The 27,154-nt window shown below is 41.2% G+C and overlaps 1 protein-coding gene across 1 annotated transcript in view; it reads right to left on the bottom strand.

The window, feature by feature from the left end:
* SLC7A14 (solute carrier family 7 member 14) overlaps positions 1–19,362 on the bottom strand; it is a 110,341-nt gene extending 90,979 nt beyond the window's left edge. The window contains exon 1 of the mRNA XM_043594923.1: positions 18,747–19,362. The gene's annotated coding sequence lies outside the window, so the exon portion shown is untranslated. The remainder of the gene's footprint in view (positions 1–18,746) is intronic.
* Between the last annotated feature and the right edge of the window lie 7,792 nt (positions 19,363–27,154).

Below are 27,154 nucleotides of genomic sequence, written 5' to 3'. Positions count from 1 at the left end.
GGTATTGTGGAGGGGTCACTGGACAAGGAGTCAGAAGTCCAGGGTTTTAGATGAATCTATTCTAGAAAAATTGTGTGTCTTCAGACAAATAATTCTACCCTTCTGGACCTCAGTTTTATTTTGTTTTGTTTTGTTTTTATGTCTATGAAATGAAGACAGTATATCTGCTTTGCTTATCCCACAGGGTTGGGATGAGGATTAAACGAGAAATGCCATGTGCAAAACTGGTTTAAACTTTTAAAGTCTATCTATTGGGTGTTGTGGATATTGTGTTGTTGTTTGTGGGTCAGGACATGGTAAACCACAGAGGCAGTAATAAGATTTCCTGATTCCTCCTGGGAAATATTGCTTATTCTGGCATTGTCTTGTTTCTGGCTGTGCTACAGAAATATTATTTTCACTTGTCAAACTCTCTTTAATGGTTAATACGCTGACCAAAGGAGTCTTATTGTTATTCTGGATGGCTTAGACAAAGCTTCTTTTTTGGCTGTTTAATGCAAATAATTGCATCAAATGTCATCACCCCTTTTAACAACATCATTCCAGTTTTTTTTTTTTTAAGTCAATACAATATTTGCCACCATGATGCTTTTCTAAGCAAAAATGGTGTTCACTCACACCTGGTCTCCACTTCCCTTTCCCCTCCCTTACCAATGTACACCCAGCTCCCCTGTGTCGATTTATACCAGTGGGCATCCTGCCACTCAAAAGATACATTCATATCAGTTCAACAAACATCGGTTCCTAAGGGTTGTGTGTAAAGCAAACTTTTGCAAACAGCATATCATATTCTCCCATTAAACAACATGTCCCCCCCTTTGATTATGATCTGCATTCAGTCAGCATTGGATTTAATATCTATTTCTCCACCAAATTCAGTCTCTAGAAGACTAAATATACACCACTTAGGAATCCTGATGGTTCCTTTTATTAAATGAAAAATCCTTGCTGGTAAATAATTCTATCTACCTTTAACACGTTCTTGTAATGGGTTTTCACTTAAGAAGTATGAGTGGGTGTGCAATATTTATCTTTTCTCTCTGTGGCACTTTTGAATCACTACCTCTTTAAATCCAGGGATAACAAGTATTGAGCCCAGATTCTCCCTCCAATGTCGGCAGAGAACGCCATGGAGACCTCCTGCTGGCAGAATAAACAGCTGTGAATGTTACCTAAGCCAGCCCTGACCACTGGGCAAACGAAGTCATAGAAATTATAGGTCCTCCCTGGAGAACAGATATTTCCTGAGTCACTTCCAGAGCCTCTAGAGAAGTGGCACTTCCTGTTGTTAGAAGTCTATTGTGCTGAGGTAAGATCTTAGCTGCTGGCTCCTGTGGAAGAGACACAGGGACTAACTAGAAAGCACACTTCCGGGTGCAGGAGCTGGAAGAAATCATTGGATCCAGCACTCTCATTTCATGGACAAAGAGAGTGAAACCCGAAAGGTGTGCCCAGGGTCAAGCTGCTAGTTAGAGGTAGTAGTTCCACTACCTAAGTTCCACTTGTCTTTATTTCTCTGGGTTTGGCTTTATTTTCGTAAGTCTTAGTAGTTTCCTGTTTCACAGAAGTAATAGGCTATAGCCTCTGAAGTCAGATGGATCTGTGTTAAGAGTCCCCACCCTGCCTATTACAAGTCTTTGTGAGCCTTGGTCTTTCATCTAAAAAATGGGGCTGATAATGCCCACCTTGTAGGAGTATTGACTCTGTTGGGAATCAAATGTTTCATTTTTTAAAGGATTCGAGCAGCCCAACGATCTGATTCACGTGTTGTTACGAGGAAATCTCAAGCCTCCTTCAGCTCTGAGGACCAGCAGAAAGAGATTCTGTGTTCTTTGCTTTATTTCAAAGGCAACTTCAGTTGTCTCCAAAGGGAGAGAACCGGGCTAGTACAGGAAGTGAGTCACCCAAGCAGTGGGTCAGAAGTTCTGGGCTGGTGGTGGGGGCGAGGCAAGATAACAAGGTAGAGATCCTACCTCAGCTCAGCCTCCACTGAGATGAGCAAGGCAAGGAAGTGCTGGTTCTCAAATGCGATTGTAATTCCGGGGACTAGAAGAAGACTGACTAATTCAAGGTCCAGCTTTTCCTTGGGAAGTGTGATCTCCATGGCTCTGCTGACCTGCTAGATTTGAGGAGACAAGTTTAAATAGAGGCAGTTGTGGATAGAAGACTGGCACTGGGTATGTATACGTGCATGGCACCTCACATGGTTATCATCAAGTTCAACTATGCTAAGACTTGTGCAAATCACCTCCCTCTGTAGTACTTTTCCTAGAAGAAGGGGGTGACAACAATCACCTAGCTTGGCCTGCAGGCAATGAGACAGATAGAGTTGCCTAGAACATCTGGGAGCCTGCAGTCTGGCAGAGAAAGCAGTGATAAAAAAAAAAATAAGTCAGAAGACAGGCTGAGTAAGATTTTTTCTGCTTGCTGGTAAGGACTGAGGTCTAGCAGCAGAATGGTGTGGAAAAGAGCTGGCTGCCTAGGCCCTGGGTTCTCCTTGTCCTGTGGATAAGCAGATGACCTCAGCTTCCTGTCTTACTGAAACAGTCCCTTCCCTGCTGTCACTAGAAAATGAAGAAAAAAGTAGAAGAGGGGAAAAATACTGCTTCAGAAAAGTAATGGAAAAAAACAAGAAATGGAGGGCAGAAAAATAAAGCGAGGAAATCGAGCCCTTAGGAGCTTCGCCATTTTGTGCAATGATCCACCCTGGAATTGAAGTGAATTGAGTATGATCCATGAAATGCATCTTTAAATTAATAATACGCTGCTGATGTTATAAATTGTCCAGCTGGTAAGAACCATGGCAGTCATCTGTGGCAGCCTTTCTGCCTTGTAGATGAGGTGTCTCAGGCCACACGAAGCAAAAGGACCTGTGTGAACTGAGGTGCACACAGCTGGAGAGGGTATGAAACCACTACCCACTCAGCTCCACTTCTCCATGGTGCTTCCTTGGGTTTGTTTTGGTTCCAAGTGTGCAAAGCTCATCTGTTTCCCCCCTTCTCTGCAACTCTGCCCATCCCTACCAACTCTTTCACCATCAGCGGAGAGGGGCTCCTGTCAGCTGAGAGAAACATCCCACCGATGTTAGGTGTGAAGCCAAGGAGAGAGGGGCGCCATCTCCCCAGTGCTCAGAGCTGTGCTCACCTCCAAGATTTGCGTTCCAGGCTTCAGCACCAGCCAAGAAATAGCAACAATGGACCCCGATTCTGTAGCTATGAAATGTTTTTTTTTTTTTCTTGCACCTTTTCCCACAGTTTACTCTCCTGACTTACTTTTCTACTTCCTCCCTTTCTCTGTGTTTCCCTGATATATCCCACTCACTGTTGTCGGACACTTCCATGACTGTTCGGGTCACAACTCTGCACCAAAACCTTTGGGGCTTCCACTGATCGTGGCTTGAAGCCCAATTTCTCGAGCTCAACATTCAAGATCCAGGACAGATGAGTTTTACTCACCTTGTAGCCACAGAATTTGTAATGCTTCTCTAAAAACCCCAAGAAGCTGAATGATAAACAAATTTTGGTGAGGATCACCTTATAGTTTATTTTAAAAAATCTGAAAAAGCTAACCCTGAAACCTTTGCTTTAATATTAAAAGCAAAGTTAAAATGGATCACCTTGAGTGATGTCATGCAGTCATAAATATTCCATTTACAACTGATATTATCCTACAACTGGTATAATCCTTTTGATTAGAAATCGGCCCTGCATACAAGCTGAGCTATGAGATTAGGCTGGCAGGCAAATTTACTTCATTTCCTAACGACAGTGGTTTCCCCTTGATTTTTTTTTGGGTTGGGGGGGGGGGCTCTGTTTTATTTATTTATTTCTTTGTTTTGGTCTCATGCTAGGAAAGACTTGATGTCCCATGTTTTAAGAGAAGAAAATCACCTTGAAAGTCCAAATAGTTTCCTATATATAAATTGGGTCTCTCAGCTGGGCACAGTTGGGGGTCATTAGATAATGGTTTTGTGATGATGCCTCTTGCAAGTGGCTTCTGAAAATTGGTGACAAATTGAAGAACGCAGAAAGAGACAACTGAGAAAAAGACAACTGTGTGTTTATGTGTGAGAGGTACCTTTTACTTTCAAGCCTGGGATACTGGCAAAGGTTTTGACTCAGGGGAATGAATTGTATCTTCCCTTCTCACTGCCCAGCAAATGCCTCCTGTCCCTGACCTTTAAAGGAAAAGTACTTAGGAAGAATACAATTTTAAAGAATAGTGTCTTAGAATATGTAATTTATTTCCCTCTTTTTTTTGTTGCCTTATTTTTCTTTTTTACTCTCTCATTCAACATTTTTTTTAATATGCTCTAGCCCATCAACAATATTAAACTTTAGAATTGTCTTAAACTGAAAATTGCCTTTCAAATTACTTTTCTTCCTTTCAAGTCTCCTGTTCTGTTTTGCTTAATAAATATCCCTTCTGCTATCAGTCTCCCATTACAGCTTATTAGTCTTCTTGTACTATGTTCTTGCTTTGGGGTATTCAAACAATCTCAGCCTTCGCTGAAAGAAATGAGTTCCTGCAGGGAATGAAAATGTACTTTGAATTTTTAGAATATGAATTTATTAAGTCTAGAGTTGCAGTGTATATCACTGATAGTTTGGAGCAAATCTGTCTTCCAGAAACCAACCACAGGAACCTTGAGGATCTAGACTTCTGCTCTTTTAAGTAATAACTTGCATTACATTGGTTAGTTGGGCCTGTAATTTTGTTTATTTGACAATTATATGAGAAGAATTAAAATTATTTCACTGATTACGAAAACTTAAGCAAAACAATCAATCTTTTTTTTTTTTTTCCAAAACAGCAAATCTTGGATTCAATCCTGTACATATCATGAACAATAGGGACTTGATATTGTTTTTATTTTAGTAACAATATTCTGAATAGTGGTTCCTATTTTTACTAACAGCTTCCGGTCTGTGTTTTTTCCCATTGTCGTTTCAGTGTTTAGCATATTTGTGGAATGAGTGAATAACTAACCAAATGAAGAGCCACTAGTTTTCTCTTTCCTAGATGGAATGACTGAGGCCTAGGAAAGAGATGTGTTGCCCTAAGTCCTACGCCAAGTCTTTGGAGTCCTGAGTCTAATCCTCTGAAAGACCATGAAGGTAAACCTGAAAAAATCATTCTTATTATCCATGCACTCATCTGAGATACATTAAGACTGGCCTCTCTCAGAGAGAATTTTTAAATTGTGGACGGGTAGTACGAGTGGGGAAGATTTTGATGTCAGGTGGCACAGCATTTGAATCTCAACCCTGTGAAACCTTTGTCTAGAAAACCTTGGACAAGTCATTTAAATTTGCCAATCATTATATGTAGAATTGGGATAATCATATCTCCTTCATAAGACTTCATGAGTAAATGTGAGCTATTCTGATCACAAGTATTATGATGGAGCTGTTTAGTTATCCTTGACTTTAAGAAGAACATTTTATAATTTGCCATACTGGAATTACCTACGTAAAGAGATAACATCATAATGCTCGATGGACAAGTTCTCCTCAATCTCTTAATGCACTGTGATGGCACCATAGTATTTATTTACAACTATAACTTGGGGGCAGAAAGGAAGAACACAGACAAGATACTAAGATAGTATTGAAACAGTAGTTTTGTTTCTATTTTGACAGCTAAGTTCTATAGAGGCATATTTTAGTTGTCTATATTAGGGATTTATTTCTGGCACAACAGTCTATACTCATTCAGATTTTTTTTTTCCTCTGTATTCTGATGCTGGAATGGAAAGTGTGTCAAAAGTCTATGTGATTAGGAAAGAATTTAAAATGAATCCCAAACTGTCTGTGTAGTTTGTGCCTGCTTGGAACCAGGGTAACCAGTCAGGTCAAGGGGAGAATAAAAATAGTTAAAATGGTTGTTTGGCCTCTTTCAGAGGTAATTGTCTGATTTTTAAAAAACCTTTTGAGAGTTGATGCCTTCAGCGTTTTGTGGATGAGTCATAGTCACCCCATGCATGTTTTCTGTATTGAGAATGATGAATGGATACAGTTTCAAATGTCAGGGTCCATACACGTAGATTACTGACAAGGATAAACCAGACCCCAGAGCTCTCAGAGCAATGTCAGATCATGGTACCCTCTGAAGCAGAATTAACAGAACTAACACAAGGTACAAGAGATTTGCCCCTTACAGAAATAACCTAACCTAACCTTCCAGAGAAAACTTAAGGCAGTTTATTCATGACTGGTGCATAAACTGGGGCATCTACCAGAACTCCTTGAAGGAGACTAGCATGGAACTAATATGAGATAGGCTATGAATTAAGAAGTTATAACATGTCCGAAGTAATATCCGAACGGAAGATGAGGACTCCATAGAGACTAGATAATGTCTCTATCTTCTACTGGAAGTGTTTGCCAAAGTTTCTACAACATTAGAGAAAGTGGAAACAAGACCCTCTTGTGAGCGTCAAATTGAAGGGCACGACTGTTTCCGAAATCTAAAAGGTGCTCTTGGGTAGAATCTGAAAGAACTCTCTGTCTCTCTTGCAGCCTGCATAGCACGTTCTATGAGACTCTCTGTCTAACGCCATTGATCCTTATCTTGTGCTTACAGCTTATCTTTGATCACTCCTTTGGTTTTCTTGTTAACCTAATACCAGGAAGGGAATGACCTGGGCAATAGTCTACAGTATCTCCCCATTGCATGTGACTATACTGCATCTAGTTTACAAATCAGCCTCTTGGGATTTAGGGGGCATGGCTTGATTCTTCAGAGCTAGATGACTTTTGATAGACTGATAAAATTGAGTTTCTATACCTAATAAATAAGCCTGGTCAGACTATGAGATAATCATGAGCCTATGAAGACTTGGGTGGGAAGCCAGTTCTTGAATTTCTCTGCCCTCTTCCCTGCTTCTATTTTCCACATACTCTTTACTCAAACACCACCTGTTTTTTTTGTCTTAAAATGATTCATCAGAAGGAGTTTAAACAGAAAGTGTGAATTCCATTGATTTTCTAAAAACAAAAACCCTATCATTGTAAACTTTATGTACACTAAATTAAGTGTACCATGCTGATCAATTCAGGCAAAACACCTCACCCCTAAAGAAGGAATGGTGTGGGAGTTGTCTTTTTTCACTTCCTTGGCTGCTACCAATATTGCTTAACTCCATCTAATTACCCAATTGTCTGGTCTCTGGGATTATGAATCTAATGACCTATAACTTATAGTGAATTTTGGATGAACTTTGCTCCATTGTCAAGTGATGGGAGCAGCAGGCCCTGTCCTCTTTCTTCTTGAACACACTGTTCTCTGTGGTGATATCTCCTTGAGCAATGGCAATGATTGTATATAACCTCCAGAGTAGAAAGTGTGTTAAACTTCTCCATAATCGGCTTCTTAAAATGATAGGTGGACAGTATAGCATGGTGGGTATTCTAAACAAGGGCTTGGAATGAACTTCCAAGCAGTGCAAGTAGTCATTTCCATCCATTCTTACAAGGTTATGATGTGAATGGCGGGCAGGGGTGGTGAAGAGTGCGAAAACGCTGTATTCTCTACCTTTGGAAAGCAGTTTGGAGGGACAAGCATGAGACTGGGAGTCAGAGAATCTAGTTACAGTGCTGCTTTGGGCGGAGGTGAAGGAAGAGTGGCCAGAGGAAAAGAGTGGGGGATAACCAATCGAACCTAAATATGCACAGACTAACTAGACTGTGACATAAAATTTAAGACCGCAAGTCTGGATAAATTAAGAGTGTGCAAATGGGTGAAATATTCAAACTTGTTACAAAGAGGTCTGGTGCTCTGGGGTCTGAAATCCTATCTGATGTGCTGTGTGTGCTAGCAGCTTCATTTTCCTGAAGGATCCCTCATCTAGAAAATAGAGAGGCTGTGATCATTTCTATGCAGGCATGAACAGCATATTATTTACAGAACCACCAGAGATTAAGATACCTTCTGTTCAGGCTATGCCTCTATAATCTCTGGCGGTTTGAAATGAGGCAGGGGAAGAATGTCATGCCCATGTGTTCGGAATGCTGTTTGTGTTTGTGTTTCTGAAGAGAATGCTCTCTCATGTAGATAGAAGCAGCCCAGGATCTGATCTATCATCTGGCTGTAATGAAGAAACTATACCTTCATAGTGAGCAATGGAAAACTCGGAGCTTCATAAATACTTAATAATCACCATTTGTGTTACATTGGGTTATGCTCAGATGATGAATAAAATCCCCGAAGGCAGCACAGAGCAGGACAAAATGCTATGAACTAAGAGGATGGACCAGGCTCTAGTCTTTGTCCTGTCACTAATTTGCTGCTGACCTTGGGCAAGTCACTTAATGTCTCTGGGTTTTAATTACTTCAACTGTAAAATATAGGCAAAGGGGAAGGCCAATATGATTTCTGAGGTTCCTTCTAGCCAGGAAATTAGACTTCATGATTCTGGCCATGAACCAACACTGAAATCAGTGGCATTTCTAAAATAGTCATAAAAACTGTCTTCAAAGATAAACTTTAGGCTGAATAAATACATCCACCCAGCTGTATTCAAGTTTCTTCAGAGTCTTTTTCAATATGACCTTCCACTTTTCCAGCCAGGTCTCTAACTAACCACATCAGCCTATGTCATTTACATTCACTCTGTTTACGCTGCTCCCATTTCTACAAGAGCCTTCCCTCTTATTTATGCACATGAGAAAATATCGCATATCATTCAAAGTATAATTTCATTGTACTTTCTCTATGGACGTAAATTATTCCCTGGTCTCTCCTTGAGGCTCCCCTGTAACATGTTACAGCATATAATGATATGTTGCATACACGATTAGTGGAGTTTACATCCATCTGACTGCTGCAGAGGCAGAAGTAGACTTACGCATCCTATAATTGACTTTGGTATTGGTGGGGTAGGTGACTAGTTTAGCAAGCCAGACACTAGAGCTAAAGAATAAAAGGATGTGTATGAAATGTGCAAAATAATATATTAAATATATCACATATATTTATTATCTTATATAAGTTATTATTATATAATCACACAGCTGTTGGAATGGCTAAACTCAACAACACAGGAGCACAACTGATGTCGGTGAGGATGCAGAAGAAGGGGAACCTTCTTGGACTGTTGGTGGGAATGCAAACGGGTGCAGCCACTCCAGAAAACAGTATGGAGTTTATACAAAAAGTTAAAAAGAGAACTCTCCTACAATCCAGCAATTGCACTGCTAGGTATTTGCTCAAAGAATACAAAAATAATAATTCAAAGGGTTACATGCACCGGGATGTTCATAGCAGCATTATCTACAATAGCCAAATTATGGAAACAGCCCAAGTGTCCATCAACCAACGAATGGGTAAAGAAGAATATTACTCAGCCGTGAAAAAGAATGAAACCTTGCCATTTGCAATGACACAGGAGGAGCTAGAGAGTATTATGCTAAGTGAAATAAGTCAGAGAAAGACAAAGGATTTACTTATATGTAGAGTTTAAGAAACAAGACAAATGAGCAAAGGGGAAAAAAGGAGAGAGAGGTAAACCAAGAAACAGACTCTTACCTATAGAGAAAAACCTGATGGTTACTGGAGGGGAGGTCAGTGGGGTAATGGGTTAAACAGGTGGTGGGGATTAAGGAGTGTACATGTTGTGATGAGCACCAGGTGTTATGTGGAACAGGTGTTATATAGTGTTGAATCACTATATTGTACGCCTGAAACTACTATTGCTTTGTATGCAAACCAATTGGAATTTAAGTAAAACCTTTTAAAATTAAAAAATAAAAACATGTATACAAATAATATTTATTTATTACATTATATAAGTTTTTACATAATCATATATTTACACAATAAAAATGTATGTACATGCTAGGCTGCTGTCAGAGCATTCTATTTATTAGACATGACATATTAAGTACAGGATGTCCGTGAACAGATTAAGCACATGTTGAAATCCGCAGTAGAATAGATGGGTACTGTGGTATATGTATTTAACGATTAATAACTGAATCCCACCACCAGAAAATGATGCTTTGAAACTCTCTCTCTCTCTCTCTCTCTGCCTTAAAAGCTGTCTAGATGGTTACTCTGAGTCAAAAACTTGGAGACAGAAGCCAGAAGATGCCACTGAACAATGAAGATGTGGGAGGGTGACTTCTGTAGTTTCAGAAGGTGCTGAATCCTATACCAGCATCCATCCATTTCTGGCAATGCAGGCTGTCCACACATGCTGGGGAAAACACAGCAGAATGGTTCTAATTGCACGCAGCAGCTTGCAAAGCACCAACTTTCAGTACCAAACCATTGAAATAATTGATCAATGGTATCAAATGCAAAAGGACAAGAGCCATCTTGCAGAAAGACAATGAAGATCAGTCTACAAGCCTCATCAGACCCAGAGACCTGAAGTTCTATTTACTCTCTTGATTGCTCTTCTAGTCAGAAAATGTAGGTGAGATGGAAAATCCCCCAGAAAAGGGGCTTGTGTGTTAAGTGGCCTGTAAATGACGCACATCAGTTATCTGAGAGACCAGTGCTTTACAAAGGAGGCAGTGTGCATGGTGGTTAAGAGCATAAAGCTATATCAATTTGGGCAGGTTATTTAATTACTTTGGGACCCAGTTTTCTCACCTGCAAAATGGGGATACTAGCATTACCAACAGGATAGGGTCACAGTAAATTTAAATAAGTCAATAATTATTAGCTATCGTCATAAGTGCTGTTAGTATGAATATTGTTACTGAATGAAGTACTAGCATGAAACGGAGCCTCCAATAAGTAGTGATGTAAAAATAAGAATCCGGATTTGTTTTTTATGATGTGGTCTGCGTGAGGCAGAACATGGATAATTTAAATCCTTGGCCTCATTTCATAAAACTATAGAATGTTAGAGCGTATAGGATCTGAAACTATTTAATTCAAATTTCTTGTTTTTAGAGATGAAGATGATGAAGGTAAGAGGAATTAAATTCTTGCCCAGGTTCTCACAAGGATTCTGGGGTTTTGATGCTTTTCTTCTGGCTCGTAGTTCCACCCATGAAATTTCTACTTGTTGACTATCCTTGATTTTGCAGTTCTTTCATTTGGAGGTGCAAATGGAAATAATATGAAATCCAAATACATATACTTTCCTACTCCTAGTGGCCCTGGCAAAAGTTTGGTGGCTAAACTCATTGACTAAATAGGTTTTCATGACTAATGAAAAGATGTCTGAGGTTGAAATATACAAAGAGCAGTGGATTGAGAGAGAGGAGGCTCAAATCTTATTTCTGCCTTTGCTATTGACTTGGGTGAGGGTTCTCAGCCTCAATTTCTCTGTCAGATGAGAGAGTTGGGTTATGTGATCATTCCAAAACATTGGCACAATAATATATTGTATAAATATAATCTCTAATGAACAACAAAGTATTTATAATTATGAAGACAATTTGTCATCAGAATGTTCAAACACCTGGATGTAATTTTTAAAATTTGCTAATTATTTAAAAAACAAACAGAGAAAAAAACAACCTAATAAATGAACAGGCCGTGGAAATCAGCTTGCTCATTTGTAGGACAGTTTATTGGGTTGGAATATTTTGCCTTTGGCAAATGAGAATCAGTTAATTCTAGGTATTTGCTTATTGACTTGCTAGAATAGAATGATCTATTTTTCTTCCATTTTTGTCAGTAATGACCAGTCAAAACTCTTGAAAGAAGGCCCAATTATTCCTGGAAAAGGAAAATATTCTGTGACCTTCCAGACTGTGATGTCATCAGCTCTCTAATTAATGTATGTGCTTTCATTCTAAGCTTTCGTTCTAAGTCCTTCTGAATTTAGGAACAATAGTAATTGCCTGTAACAATCTTGCCAGTCAAATATTTTCTCAAGGAAATAAAGAAATATCTGTAAAGTCAAAAATAACATACAACTCTATTTTAAGCTTTGGCTTCATGGAGTTGCCTCATCACAGTGAGATTCAAGACCCTCGAGCTAATGTATCCCTTATTTCCTGGAGGAAGGCGGCAAGACCCAATTCTCAGGAGCAGTCTGTCCAGGCCACTTCTACTTATGGTTACAGGTGTGGTTATCAGGGTAAGATTTGATGTTCGGTGCTTGCCTCCTATTTCATTTGCTAAAGGAAAATGCCACAGGGTATACTTATTTCTTGGCTAGATGAGTGCATGGCATGAACCGACCTGGAACAATGGCCTGAATTCAACAAATATGTATTCAGCACTCATATGCCAGGCTATAGGGGTTCCAAACACCCATGGCTACCAATATAGGGCTACCTCAGTTACCTTATTTTTTAAATTTTATTTATTTTGAGAGAGAGAGAGAGAGAGTGAGAGAGAGAGAGAGAGAGAGAGAGAGAAAGAGAGCAGAGAGACAGGGAGAGTGAGAGAATCCCAGCAGGCTCTGCAGGGCTCAAACTCATGAGCCACGAGATCATGACCCGAGCCAAAGTCGACGCTTAACTGACTGAGCCACTGAGGTTCCCCTACCTCAGTTACTTTAAGTGAATGATTGCATGCTACCAGCATGAGTTTCAAAGCTACATTGTTAATTTTCTTTCCTGTGATATAAAATTATTGATATCCCTCAAGCTAAAGACAGTGAAAAGTAAGCTCTTTTCAGCTCCAAGGTAATGTATTCTCCCCCTTCCAAAATCCAAGCCCTTCCAGGAGACAAATAATTCCAATGAAATTAATAACCATGATTCCTAACAAAGGGTATCTGTTATTAAAGCTAGCATGAGCTACCAGAGACCAGAGTTGATAATCTCACTAATTTTCCCTTTAGTAAGATAATTTTATATGCAACAAAGACCTGAGAATGGTATGCTTGACCAGCATTTGGAGCTGAGAGTATGTTTCAGCTATTTCTCTGGTAGAGCATATTGTAAATTACCATGCGTGCCTTAACAAAGTCTGAACAAAGGTAATCTCGGGTTCCGAGAAAGGAAATAACCTGCCAGAGAACCAGAGATAGAATCTAGAGCCCTTAGCTACGCTCAGCTTGATTTTTCAGGAGGTTTACCTACCCGTTCCCAATAAAAAAATATATTACTTCATTGGGTTTTCAGGATTAATAGCAAACATAATACAATTAAGAATCGTCTGATAGAATAGTTTCCTTTGCAGACTTATTTTCTATAATACTTGAGCATTGTATTAACTTTTGTGTTGTAGGAGAAAAATATTTAAGTATCAAAATGGTGATCTATTAGAGAAGGCATGACTGTATTTGTGTGACTGTATTTTCTGACCCAGTCAGGCATATATAAAAAAAGCACTCCTACTTGAGTTATAAACACTGTAGATTAAAGTTCAGGCACAGGCAATAGATGCCAGGTTTGGGAGTAAATGTTAGCTAAGTTGTAGAAGTGCAGACAACACTGACTCCATGTTTGACCCTCCATCTTGTTCATGCCCATGAAGTGACCTTACTTGGGGCTACGTGTTCCAGGTTCCTTGGAAGTTAACGTGTGCCTTAACCAGAATGTGGGAAGGCTTGTTCTGATCTTCCCTACAGTTGCACACAGAAGGCTCCACGTTAGATGACTAGTAGAGACCAGTGGTGTACAGGTGTTGCCATTTTAGGTGCTTGCCCTTTGACCTCACCACAATGCCCCTTGTTCTATAAAAGGTATGGATTAAAGTTTGGAGGGGGTGGAGAATAGCTGCCTAGTGCCCTGGTACTTCTGGCCTCCCAGTCCCACCTGTTAGCAAGTTAAGTTTCTACTTATGACCCCAACACATTTTACCTTAGAGAATAGATAAAGACCCTTTATTTAAGGTCAGAATCCCTAATGCAACTTCAAGAATTCAGTCAAATTGATAGCCTTTACTTTTATTGTTGGGTTAATCAATGGATAAAATAGAAGTCTTCATAGATTCATGAGATGGGTAGTTCATTTCAATGAATAAATAGTAAAAATAGTCATTTTAAATCATCCCTTTTATCCACCCCTGCTCAAGAATATCAATAATACTTTTTCTGTTATCTGAAACACTATAGTAATGACAGGATAGTTATTGACAATTGATTTAAAGCTATTAGTTAACAGGTAAAAGCTATTTCAGAACCAATGAGACTTCCTAGGTATTTTTTTATCCTGAAGGAAATGTTCAGGGTCAAAGGAAGTAAACCACAAACAGTAAACAGTATTTCAATTCATAGAACTTAACCAACAAGAAATCTCAACAACCAAAAAGATTTTTTTCTTCAGCATTCTCCTTTACAGTGAAAAATGACAACAAAAGCAAAATATATTTATATGGGACTAAAAGCATTCAAAAATGCTGTTGGTTTAAGCTATCCTATTTGTTTATATACTATATAATATCTACGTGAGATTATCAACCATTACATAGCGATCATGCTCCCTGGAAAGTACTTTCATTTATCTACATTTTGAATCTCACAATAGCCTGTTGAGATAGGCTATTCTTGTCAACATTTTACAAATGAAGTAATGGAAATCTAGAGGGCCTTAAAATGTCACCAAGTAGTAAGTGGCAGATTTACTACTAACTCCAAGTCCCATATTCTTTCCATATTTATCATACTATACTTACTAAGACAAGATATACATACATATACGTGTAAACACACACACACACACACACAGGTTGTTACATGTATATGTGATATATATGTGTATAAAACTTGAATTTTGAATAAAAACTTCCAGGTTATTTCTAATATGGAATCCAGGAAACCAGCAAGACCCATTCATGGAATATTTTATTTCATGATAAAACAGAATTCATGTGAAGCAAATGCCAGAGGTCACCAGCTCCTTCAGTGGGACATGTACTCTCTTTGCTAGCCTTATTATCTTGAGCATATCTGGGCTTCTAGGGGTGTCCTAGGCCACAAGTGGCTTTTCCTCCTTTCTTGGCAGAAGTTTTAAAGCAGAATCCCAAGTTCTTCCCAATTCCAAGTTCTCAGTTGTTGTTGTGAGGATGTTTTTAGCACTTTCCAAAACAGCATCGTGCAATAGGACTTTCTACAATGCTGGAAATGTGCCATATTTGCACGGTTCAATAAGGTAGTTATTAGCCACATATGGTTATTGAGCACTTGAAATATGGCTAGTGTGATTAAAAATTGAAAATTTTAATTAAATGTTAATGTTAATTAATTAAAATTTAAATAGTTATATGTGGCCAGTGACACCATATTGAAGAGCAGTTCTAGACAGTTAAAGATTATGGTTCACAGGGCCCAGAGCACCTCAGGAACAGCATCCTTGCAAGATCACCCTGTGAGGGTACAATAGAAGTTATATATTTAATTATGAGTTGTGCCTTAATTCATTCTAGATGGGGTTTGAAGCAGAACGTTAATATTAGAATTAAGAAGGTATATAAGGATCTTTAAGTAAAGGATAACAAATGAAGGAAGAATATGTTGTGGTAAATATTGAGATAAAAGAACAGAACATTACCATTTGAAGTGAATTTGAATTTCTAAACTTTACACACTGGAAGAGGATAGAACAATTCAATTCAAGATAAAAATTTTCTCCTGCTTGCCAATGCAATAAAGTTGGGATTTTACTAGGGGCTGAAAGAGAAGCAAGAAGAAATACATAGAACATCAAATCTGCTGCATGTTAGTTACAGTGGACTAGAACTCTAAGATCACCTCTAATGAAATTATCTACTTGACAGAATTGTGAAGATCCAATGAAATTATTTACAAAAAGGAACTAGGAAAGTGCCTCACATTTGACTGATATTAGCATTTATAATGATAATTTATTTCTGCCTAGATCTTTTAAAGGCCTATTCCAAGTACCTGTGAGAACATAGAAAGGTGCTTAGGGGTATTTATTTTGGAAAGCTTGTTTTGTTGGGAATAGACCACAGAAGAGGAAATATAGACAACACAAAGGCAATGCCTTTGTGTAGAGAAATGCCATGCCCCCATCTCCATTTGCAAGTTGCTCCCATAGGGAGAACTGTTGTTGAGGAAGGGGGGTCAGGTATGTTGGGTCAGACTACATTGGAATAGTGAGACCAGAGTGAAAAAGAAAAGGAAGAAAATTTAAGATGAGCACTTGGATTTTAGGTATTTGTGGTATATTATTGCATATAGTTTACTGATGCTAATGTTCTTATCAAAGATAACCACAGAAGGAAGCAGGGAAGGGTATCTGAAGCACAATGAGGGTACTTGAAAGGCCACTGACCCTGGAACTGAGTTAACTGGGTTCCAATCCTAACTTTTCAATCATGTGACTTAGACTTATAATCATCTTTTGGTCCCCAAATTCTTCTTGTAAAACAATGATCTGAATGGTGCTCAAGGATCTTTAAGCCCTATTCCAGCCCTAAAGCTCAAGAGTATAGTTCTAAATATGAAAGCACATGTGGGCTCTAGTTCTCCAGATCCTGTGAAGCCCCACTGCTCTTTCGGGAGAGCCTGCTGTTTTAGTCCTCTAACTTGTTTCTGTAATTCTGAATCTCAACTTGTGTGAACAGTGATATCTCAATCAGCATGCACAAAAGCAGTTGGTATGGTGGGAGTTAGTGACAGTGGGTGGGTGAACAGATTAAAGAGGAAAGGGTTGGGAGAGAGAGTTGTGTGTGTGCAAAAGAAAGTAGACCTTCCTCTTTTGACATTCTTTTGCTACATTCTCCAATAAAGCTATCAAAAGCCAAATGCCAAAATGAGGGCATGAAAATAGCTTGGGGTTTGGAGTTAAGTAGACCTGAATTTGAATCCAAGCTCTGGATTCTAACTTCAGTTTTCTTATCCTTGTGATATTTGTAGTCAGCAGCTATTATGAAGCTTAAATGAGATAATGTTACCTAGTAGATAGCAGGTGCTCAGTAAATATTTTCTTAATTGCTCCCCCCCCCCCCCGAAATTGGCTTAATTCTTTCCCCATTTTACCCATAATGTAAAAGATTAGTCGAAGAAACAATCATGTAGGGCTGCTTAGAGGTCTGTATCTAGAGGATGTAAACAATCTGTGGTGGGGAGAGAAGGGTGCTGAAGAGAGTAAAAGCCATAGCCAGGAATAGAAAACCCAGCCTCTTCGTTAATGAAACCTCTTCGTCTGGTAGCCTCACAATTCTCTGGTTCCTGAAAGCCACAGAAGTGCTTATCAGAATAACAACCCTAACTGCTTTTCCAACACTTTACCAATAGGAAGATTAACCGCACAGGCCCAGGACATAGAAAGGGGAACCACACGACTTATTTCCACCTGAAGTTAGCAAAACTGGATCCTGGAGTGACACCCGCTGCTTGCTCCTCTACCCAGGAGTCGGAAAAACCTCTTTCCAAGAGGAGTCCAGGGGAAGGCAGAGAATCGGGGAACGCAGAGCTCCTAAACCCCTTTCTCCAGGTCGCTTGTTCCACCTGACCGTCTTTACGTGGCTCTAACGCAGTTTCAGCTTGCGGGAACCGCCGGCGAGCAGTGAGCCGCCAGTTGCCCGCGGTATTTAGCTCCCGGCCTCGCAGAACTTTCAGCACCGCGGACAGCGCCCTTCCCTGCTGTCAGCTCTGCGGCCCAGGCTCCTGCCTGGTGCTATCCTGCCTGGGATGTTCTTCAGGACCCCTTACTCCGGGCGACAGGCGGGTTATCACTCTGTGGTGCTTGTCAACTCCGGCCAGTGACTGGCCCCGCCACTTCGACGAGAATCCCACCTGCTCCCCCCACCCCACCCCACCCCACCCCAAGTTTTTCCTCTGAATTTGAATTCAGTTCAAGACTCTCGGTTCAGGACTCAGTGAATGAAGCCTCGCACAGGTAGTGGGGTGAGGAGTACCAGGAGTAGATGAGATCACTGCTGTTCTAGTTTTCCTTCCATCTTTCCCTGCCTTCCCTTTGCTTCTGGTCACTTGGCGATTTCTACCTTACTTTTCGATCACGATATAAAATAAACGTTGTGTGTGTATGTGTGTGTGGGGGCGGGGGGGGGGAAGATGACTCTGGATGGAGGAGGGGGTTTGGGGCTGTACCCGCGAGGCCACACTGCCTTACTCTGGCCCTCTTGATTTGTAGGAAACTGACGTGTTTGGGATGAGGGAAGAGAGAAAGCTCCGATGGGGTGAATAAGTGCGGGCGAGAATCCTCTCCCCCGGGGCTGCGCGCTCTGGCAAGAGAGCTTCCTTGGACACTTTTCCCATCACGTCCTTCTCGCTGCCCCGTCGCGTATCACCGCTCTCTGGGGACAGGAGCGCACCGGCCCTGTGTGGGTATCGGGCTCAGCTGGAGCCCCTTTGAAGAGTTTGCTCTCAGGTAAAAGGGCAGACGTTGTCCCCGCCCTCCCCTCGGGCTACAGCCGGAAAAGCCTCTCTTCCTTTCCGTGGGCTCAGTCCGAGGCCGAGAACCTAGCTGCGGGAGCCGGGTGTGTGACAAGGCAGGGAGGAAAGGACAGGCCCGGCATCTGTGGAGACCCGGGCGGCCCGGACACTGCTTGCGGCTCCCTCCTCTGCCTCTCACTCTGGCCGCGCCGGAGCTGCGTTTGCCCCAGCCCAGCCTGGCAGCTCCCGTGAGTCGGAGCCCGGCGTCCCCCGACCCTAGACCCTGTCCAGGCCCCATCCCGGGCCAGATACGGAAAGACCCCAACCCAGCTCCTTCCTTCTTCCAAGGGACCCCTTCCCGGCGGGCGCCCTCAGCCTCCGCGCCATGTTCCTGTTTCCCCTCCTCCTGTGGCTCCGGCTCCCTGGTTCATTCAACAAGAGGCGACCATCCTACTCGCGGGGGTCCAGTTGGGGTGCAGGGCGTGCGGAGGGGAACAGACTGCGGCGAAGGGGGACGTTCACTCACCGGAGAGCTGGAGGCGATGAACTAGCTGCAGGGACTGGTGGCTAGCCGTCTGCACTTACAGCGCCAGATTCTGTCTCTCCCACTATGATGCGGAGCGGTGGAGGCAAAGGAAGGCAGGAGGCAGCCGCTGCTGCTGAACAGCTCCTCAATTATTCAGTTCGCCCCCCTCCTCACCTCCCTCCGGGCGGCCTGTCAGTCCTCCCTCCAGCTCGCCTGTCTCCGCCTTTCTGGAGTCACGTGGGCGGCCCAACCCCTTACATTATTGAGCCGAGGCCTCTCACCAGACGCCCCCGCCTCCCAGCACACACACAGACACACACACACACACACACACACACACACAGACACACACACACACACACACACTCACTCAGCTATATGCCACTCTCAACTCCTCTCTGGCTTGCTGAGCCTCCGGGTGCTGCTTCCAGTATCTCAGGCTGTCCCGAAGCTTACTGGGCCTGATAAGGGCGCAGTTCTCTGCCCCTGGGAAAGCAGGACTAAGCAGATGTCTGCGGTGTCGGTGGGTTGAGAAGGCATCCGCCAACAGCTCCACCTTTGCTGGACTTGGCACTGAACAAAGCTGGCTCTCCAGACCTGCTTCCTACCCTCTGAAAGCTTCCCTCCTCTTTTGCTGAACCCTTGCTGCTCTTAAATTTCTTCCACTTCCCTCAGCATTGCTGGAAAGAAAGGATGGGAGAGATTGATTTCATCTCTCTTCTTAAAAAAAGGCAGACCCTCCTTCTCCAAAGCTCAAGTAGGTCAAATTTATCTTTGGGTTCTCAACATCTTATGAGTGGAAAGACTGTGGGTTTGAGTTTTGAAGACCCACCAAGAATTCTAGTCTGTGTGACCTTGGAGTATTTCATCTTCCTAACCTTTCTTCTCTCATCTATGAAATGACCACCTCACAGGACAGCTATGAAAATTGTAAATGATAATGTTCTTGAAATTGCCTAGCCCAGTGCTGGATACATATTTGTAACTCAATAAATAAACATTCTTTCCCTGTCTCTATTAAAATAAATTTCAGAAAACAAGAAGATTGTAATTTGTGCCAGCAGAACAGAATTATCTTTTGTAAGACTGGGAGGGGTATCTGTGAGGTCAAGCTAGAGAGATAACCAGTCTGAATGGGGACAGGAGAGACAGAAGGCTTATATTTTTCATTGGTTCCATTACAGTAAGTATCCCATAATTCTGTTATGCCTCAAAAGGATGAGGACTAGATGGTACCAACCCAGGCATATTGGGTCTCGTCAGAGAATGAATTATTTAACATTCATTGAGTAGACTGAAAGTACCTCCATGAATGCTTGCATCTTTGGTCCAAGCCCTCAAAATACGTGGGAGCTAATGAAATATAACTCCTATCCTTGGAAACAAATTCACTGAGCTTTTGTTTGAGAAGAATGCTGGCTGACTGACACCCCCTTTGTTGGATAAAGCAGTTCAAGTTTACCTTTACGTTGTGGATTATGCTCAGAGACCCTGGGTTCACCCAAGGAAATGACTGATTGGTGCCAGGACAGTCTTGGTAAGTACACCTAGATCAAGCTCATTATTGTCTTGGATCACCAGCATCCAGGTCTGATGTCTTGAGACATCCCTCTAATTTAAGCTTATGAGAGTACTTCAGGGTATGTCACACCTCCTGGGATACTCAAGAAGCTGTGAAACATTGCAGGAGAGGCACCGAGTTAAAGACTCAGAAGTTTGGAGTCTTAGCACAGGTTCTGCCCATTGCTTATTGTATGATCTTTGGCAAATCATTCAAGCTTTCAAAGTCTCATCTTTAAAATGGGAATAGAATGTTTATCTGCCTTCTTCATAGTTGTAATGTTAAAATGGGATAATGTATGAGAAGACACACTGCACAAGGTAAAGAATAAACAAATGCAAACTGTTAATATTATGCCCTAAATAAAACCCTGCATTTGTTCTAGATATATCATGGGCATGAAAGGATGAGAAGACAGGATTTGTCATTAAATGGGCAGCCACTAAAATGTCAATGTATTTCTGTAAGTCTGTGTGTGTGCATGTAATTCAAGGGGTGTGGTGTTTTGAGCATTGTGTTTTTTCATTTTCACTTCTGTGATGGATTGCTGGATTAAATCTCATCCATTTTGCCCCCTCGGCTTTCATTTTTAGGACAACACCAGCCACAATCACAGGGGTTAGGAGTATTTAATATCTGAGATAAGTTTGTGCCTGTATTTCAGGACAGCAGAATTTAGATTTTTCTGCCTTTGCTAGGTAAAATTGATTTGGGTTAGAAATTCAAAATGGGTTTGATTTCAAAATTAAAAAATTCAGCATCCAAGGGCAATTTCTGGATATTCATCAGCACCTTGAATGGTGAAATGAATCTCTAGTCCATTGCCAATAAATCCAATGAAACGCTCACACAAACCAGAAACTCCCAAGTAGGCCCTCCTACCCTTAAGCAGACTCCAGTCTAGTTTTCTGGTTTATTTCCTTTTAATATCCCTCAGAAACTATCAATCTAGATCTCTTTATATTTAGAGAGATCAAAAGACCAGAAGATGCCAACTCATGCTCCTAAATGTATCATTTAAAAATATTGTCCAGGCTAAATAAGATGCTGCCTCTGACTCCTACCCACCTTTGTGTTGTCATGACAAAAACATGAGAAATGGAAGGATGAGAATGAAATAATTTGCCTCAAAAATGGTGCCTTTGTAAACAGTTCCTTAGATGAGTATACATTTTAGAAAATTGTGGACAGTTTCATCAGAAGTTGCTCTAGGACTCTGAATAATTTTTTTTGAATCAGTTTTCAATGCCCAAGTCAATTTTACCCAGCTAAGGGCAGAAAAGGGAGCTTCGGCGACAGATCTTGGATTGATTGCAATAGAAAGTTACACCGTAACAGTGATTTCCTGATAAGGTTTCCCTTGGGTCCTACTCCTTTACTTATAAGCTCTTATCTTTTGCCTGTTGACTGTTGCCTTTATAAGCTAGTGCAGATGCTTTTCAGCTGTTAGCAGAGCATTAATGAGCCAACAAATAGAAAGGCAGTAGATAAAAATGTAGTCGAGCACTTAGAGCCACACATAGCAGGGAAAATTGATACATATCTCACTCAGTTTCAGGGTTAAGCAATAATACTACAGGGTGACTGCTAATTAGACCTTGAAAGTAAACATTCTAGTTTCTTTTCGTTCCAAGTGGAATATGGGAGGGTTGATTCATTTATTCGACATGTTCTAGATATTTGAGATACGGCCACAAACAATTCAGAGATGATTCCTGCTCTCCTTTAGCTTACAGTCTAGTGGAGGGAGTTAGATTCTAAAGAAGCAAAGAAGTGGCGAGAAGTATCATGATGAAAACAAAATGGACTGTTACAATAAGAAATAAAGAGGCACCGCTGTATTGAGTGGTGGAGAACTGATAAAGACAAATGCAGGGCCCAGACACAAAACTGATTACTTTGCAAGAAAGGTGCAGTGCCCGTTTTATGTAGGGCTCTTTGACAAAATTCTGTGTCATTAGCAGGGTAATCATTAAAATCCTTCCTGATAGACCTGCTTTGGTAGATTATGGTTAACCCATGAGGGAATTGGTCAGATGCCTTATGAACAATTACCTGGTTTTTGTCTCATGATTTATAATGATGAGTACCTAATGTTTCCTTCTAGGAGAATTCCAAGCTCATCAACGCTCTTGACATTTTCCTCAGAGCATATTTAGAAGCTGAGAAACCAAAAACACTGCAACAGCATGGCTAGAGTCTGGTCGAAAACCCTCCAAAGGGGGAGGTGCTTCTGGGTAGCAGGAGGAGAAGACGAGATCCTCGTGTACCTTGGCACACAATAAAAGTATATTGAATATAGAGCCTGCTGCTAGGATTCTACCAATTGGACTGGGAGTTTATAAGTCAATTATCTATGAGTAATTATACTCTGGATATCTAAATTCTAAGAGGAAGAAAGGGGATTTCATCCTAAACATGTTCATTTCACTCTTCTGAAATTTACAATGACATATATCACTTTTCCCACCCCCACCCCATATAGAGAGAATAAAGTCCCTTAATGATGAAGCTGTGGAGAGAAGTCAGGAGTGTCAAACCACTGGCATTCCCTGACGTGGGAGTAGGAAACATTAAAGCAAACACTTCTTGGGCACCTGGGTGGTTCGGTCAGTTAAGCACCCAACTCTTGATTTTGGCTCAGGTCATGATCTCATGGTTTGTGAGGTGGAGACCTGCCTCCAGCCCGATGCTAACAACTGGAGTCTGCTTGGGATTCTCTCTTTCTCTCAAAATAAATAAAATTTTTAAAAAGGCAAACATTTCTTCCCATTTATTATATTTTATTTATTTAAATACATTCACTTTCCTACTTAATTTACTTTGAATAGGTTTCTTTCACTGCTTTAAACAGAAAATTGGCATCAGTTGCCACTAACACAAGATAACCGTGTAAGTAAACACAATGAAAATAAAACAATGCTTTGATAGCCAAGCTAAATACTATTGCCTGCCTAGGCACCTGAGGCTTGTTTTCTCCTTAAAAAAAAAAAAAAGAAAATTAGCAACTGTAGAGAAGTATTTAAGATATATTGGCATCAAACTGAGACTTTCTCCATGAAGTAATCAGAAAGATTGAAAGAAAGGAATAAAACTAACCTCTCACTCTGTGATTATATGCCATTTAGTGTTGAGTCCTAGTACCATCTAAATCAGTATTTCTTCTAACTTTAATGTGCATGGGACTCATCTGGGGATTTTGTCAAAAATGCAGAATTGGATTCGGTAGGACTGGGGTGGGACCCAAGGACTTGCATTTCTAATACGGTCTTGGTAATGCTGGTGTTGTTGGTTCTTGGACCACTTTTTGAATTGCAAGGATCCAAAGTACCAATAATGTTATGTGTCTCACACTCAGGGATATGCTAACTCTTACTTTATAGATGAGAAAAGTGAGGACTTGAGGTTGTGAATAACCTAAGGTCCTACAGTTGGTAGATGAGCCAGGGCTAAAATTTCATTAGCTTCCTGTCTTTCAGTCTAGTGTTCTTTCCCAAAAGATCTGTAAAGTCACTGACTTGTCACTAGGGACACAAAATACCTTTTTCAACGGGCTACGCCATGAAAGCCAACGTTTGCATTGCTATATTCTCTAGGTTATTCTATGGTAACAAACATGCCCAAACTTACAGTAGCTTAAAATTAGTTTACTTGTTGTTGACATTATGTTTCCACTGTGGGTCACTATGGGCTCTGCTCCGTGTAGTCACTGTATGTCATTTTATGTTGCCCCATCCTCACATGGTAGTTCAGAGTTTTCTTTGGCAGGCAGGACCGATGCTGGAGGACCTTGCACAGCAACTAAATGCTCAGGTTGAAGTGATGCATATCATTATTGCCCACAGCCCATTGGCCAGAACATATCCCCACTCAGCTGCAGTTACAAGGGTGGAGAAGGATAATATTTCCACCTGCCTAGAATGAGAGTAGAATCAGATACAATGAGTATTAAAAGTCTCTAACAAATAATATAGTTTTTCTATCACTGACGATCCATGAGTCTGTCATGGCAATCTTTTCCCTCTTCTCATGAAGTTTCCCAGGGCAACAGGGCCACCATGAGTCCATTTCTCTCCTGGGTCCTTCTGTATCATATGGAAAGAAAAGAAAGTTTAACTGCAGAGAGAACATAGGATTCCAGGAAACTTTGGTGACAGCAGGGACATCAAAAGAAAGAGGCCAGTCAGGAAAAGAGGCCACGGTGACTACGAGAGGGGGAGGGGCAGAGGAAAAGAGACAGGAAAGGAAAAGAAATGATCATTTCTTTAGAACTTAGAATATTTTAGACACTTTATTAGGATATTTACAAATTTTGTCTGCATAACATTCCTGTCAGGTTGTTATTAGCCCGCTTTACACTCAAGGACACAGAGGCTCAGGGGGCTTCTATAACTTTTCAAGGTCAACACAGAGAGTAAATCGGGATCGATGTCAGACCATAAACCCAGAATCTCTCCTAGGGAGTCTAACAAAGTCGCTCTTACAGAGCGAGGCAGAATGGGTCCTGGAGAAAAGATTACTTGTTCACAGTGACATCGGAATTCCTGAGACTTGGCTCTGCTGTAGTAGATGTGTACAGACAAATAGCTGAAACGTCCTGATCCCATAGTGGCTATTACATGGGATTATACAATCCTCCCGGGAGGCCAAGCTTCTTCTGAAGCCACTGAGGGGAAGATATAATGGCTAAGGTCATCGTGGGTATTGGGGAGTTTTTCTCTGAAGCCTGAGAATGATGAGGGCTAGAACTCTCCCATGTGCTGCTGAAGTCCTCGTGGGAAGGAGCAGGAGCACTGAATTCAGACAGACCAGGGTTTGTATCCAAACTCAACTACTTGTTAGTGATGGGGCATCTGGCATGCGGCGAATCATTCAAGTTCTCTGAGGCTTAGTATTCCTATCTGTGAAAGAGTATAATAATGCCTAACTGCAGAGTTCTGGTGAAGATTGAAAATAACACACATAAAGTGCTCAGCACATATAGTTGCTCAACATCAATGCCTGTTGTTAATGTTATCAGTAATAAGAAGATGGATGTGAAAGAAACTGAAGAGGTTCAGCCTCCATCTACTTGAGTAGGTTTACCTCTGGCAGTTTCCTGTTCTTAGCCTTCATTTGTTCTTTGGAAAAATGAAGGAATGGGAGCAGATTGCTTCTAAGAGCTCTTTCATAGACTGAAGTCAACGAACCAGGAGTCATGGTGTTCTCCTGGGGAAATCCAGGCAATACTTGAGGTGAGCCCCAGACAGCAGCAAACTGCTGCAATTTTATTGCTTTTCCACCAACCAATGACCCATTACAACAATAGGCAACGTAAGGATGATTGTGGGTCAAGGGATGGTCTTTTTGGCCACTCTTGAGTGTCAGAAAGGTCACGTGGTTAACAAAGGTAGTAGCCACAGCAGCAGATTTGAATACAAAGCAATCAAGAAGCACCAGAGAAATACTAATGGGATTGTAAGCTTGCTCCTGTCTCTGCAACCCATACTATTGCCACCAAGTGAAGGGTGGATTTTATTGATAGTGGGTCAAATATCTCCACAGCGCATTCCCTTCATGAGAGACAGGCAAATCACTACATTCTGAGTAAACATCCATCGTGTAAAACAGTGATTATTTTATTGTCAGCCTTTTAAAGATATGTATTCACCTGCTGTGTATAAGCTTTCTCCTGTTTAATTCAATGACTTTTAGAAAATGAGAATATTTTATTCCATTTACTCTTTCCTTAAAGCCCTTAAGAAGACCAAAGACTCTGCAAAGCATTCCAGCACATTAGATGAAAGCTACGAGATAATTTAGAAAACGCAATGAAATTCCAGTCTTTATCTCCACCAGGTCCTAGTGGGAGAAGGCCTAAGTCAACAATCACTAAGTTGACCAATGCCAGCGAAGGCAACCAACAGATTCTTGTGTTCAGAATCTCCAGGGAGGGAGAATTTACAGCCTGACTGCCCCATTTCCTCTCCTTCCACAAAATGTTATAGTCTTTAGTTATCCATGCATTAAGGTTTTCTATGTCCATTGTATTAGGGACCAGAAGTGCCTGTATGATGTTTCAAGGCAAGAGTCAGTATGTCCAAGTACTTGGAGGGCTCAATCACCCCACTAACTGTGGCCATCTGTCTTCAGATTGGCTGATCACTCGAGGCACTGGCCCTTCATTCTGTGTTCAGATTGGTTTGGAACACCTTCTCCATGTGGCGTGGGGCAACTACTAATGAACTCTCCAATCCTGAAACATGATTTGGCCTCTTGGACTAATTCTTGAGAGACACCAGTTCACTGCTTTCTAGGTTCTGACCCCATAGGCGTCCCTTTTAATTATCTAGCTAAAGCCCCGTATTATTGCATACACTGAAGTGTTTCTTGTTTTGATCTATGTTTATATATACATGATCAAATAGGAAGCACGCCTAAATAAGGATTGTTCCTTTTATCCCTACTCAGCCCTGATCATTACAAAGGTTTGCTTCATCCCTGAGGTTTGTTTCCAGTCTTGATAATCTTCCTGTTCTCTGGAATCTCCACCTTCTGGTATGAAGATATGGTGATGAAGATGATGACAGTGCAGTAAGAGTGTTGATGTCTTTCCTCCCACTCCCCAGCGCCTCAAGCCCCCTACCCTGGCTGAACCAGCTGCTGCTCTTCTCACTATGTTTAGTCTTGGAAACATTTGTACCAATTAATGTGTAATCATAAGTACTTTAAGCTATAGTGGGAAATGAGGCAAAATTAATCCCATCTCACAATAGCTTAAAGACTGGAATTGTTTTGTCCAGAACAGATGCTGACAATGGCTGATTTAACAAGCAAGTGCCCATCTCCTTTGAATTCTATAAGTAGC

The sequence above is a fragment of the Prionailurus bengalensis genome, chromosome C2, assembly GCF_016509475.1.
Source record: "Prionailurus bengalensis isolate Pbe53 chromosome C2, Fcat_Pben_1.1_paternal_pri, whole genome shotgun sequence".
Classification (NCBI taxonomy): Eukaryota; Metazoa; Chordata; class Mammalia; order Carnivora; family Felidae; genus Prionailurus; species Prionailurus bengalensis.
This window is presented reverse-complemented; position numbering and strand designations above follow the sequence as displayed.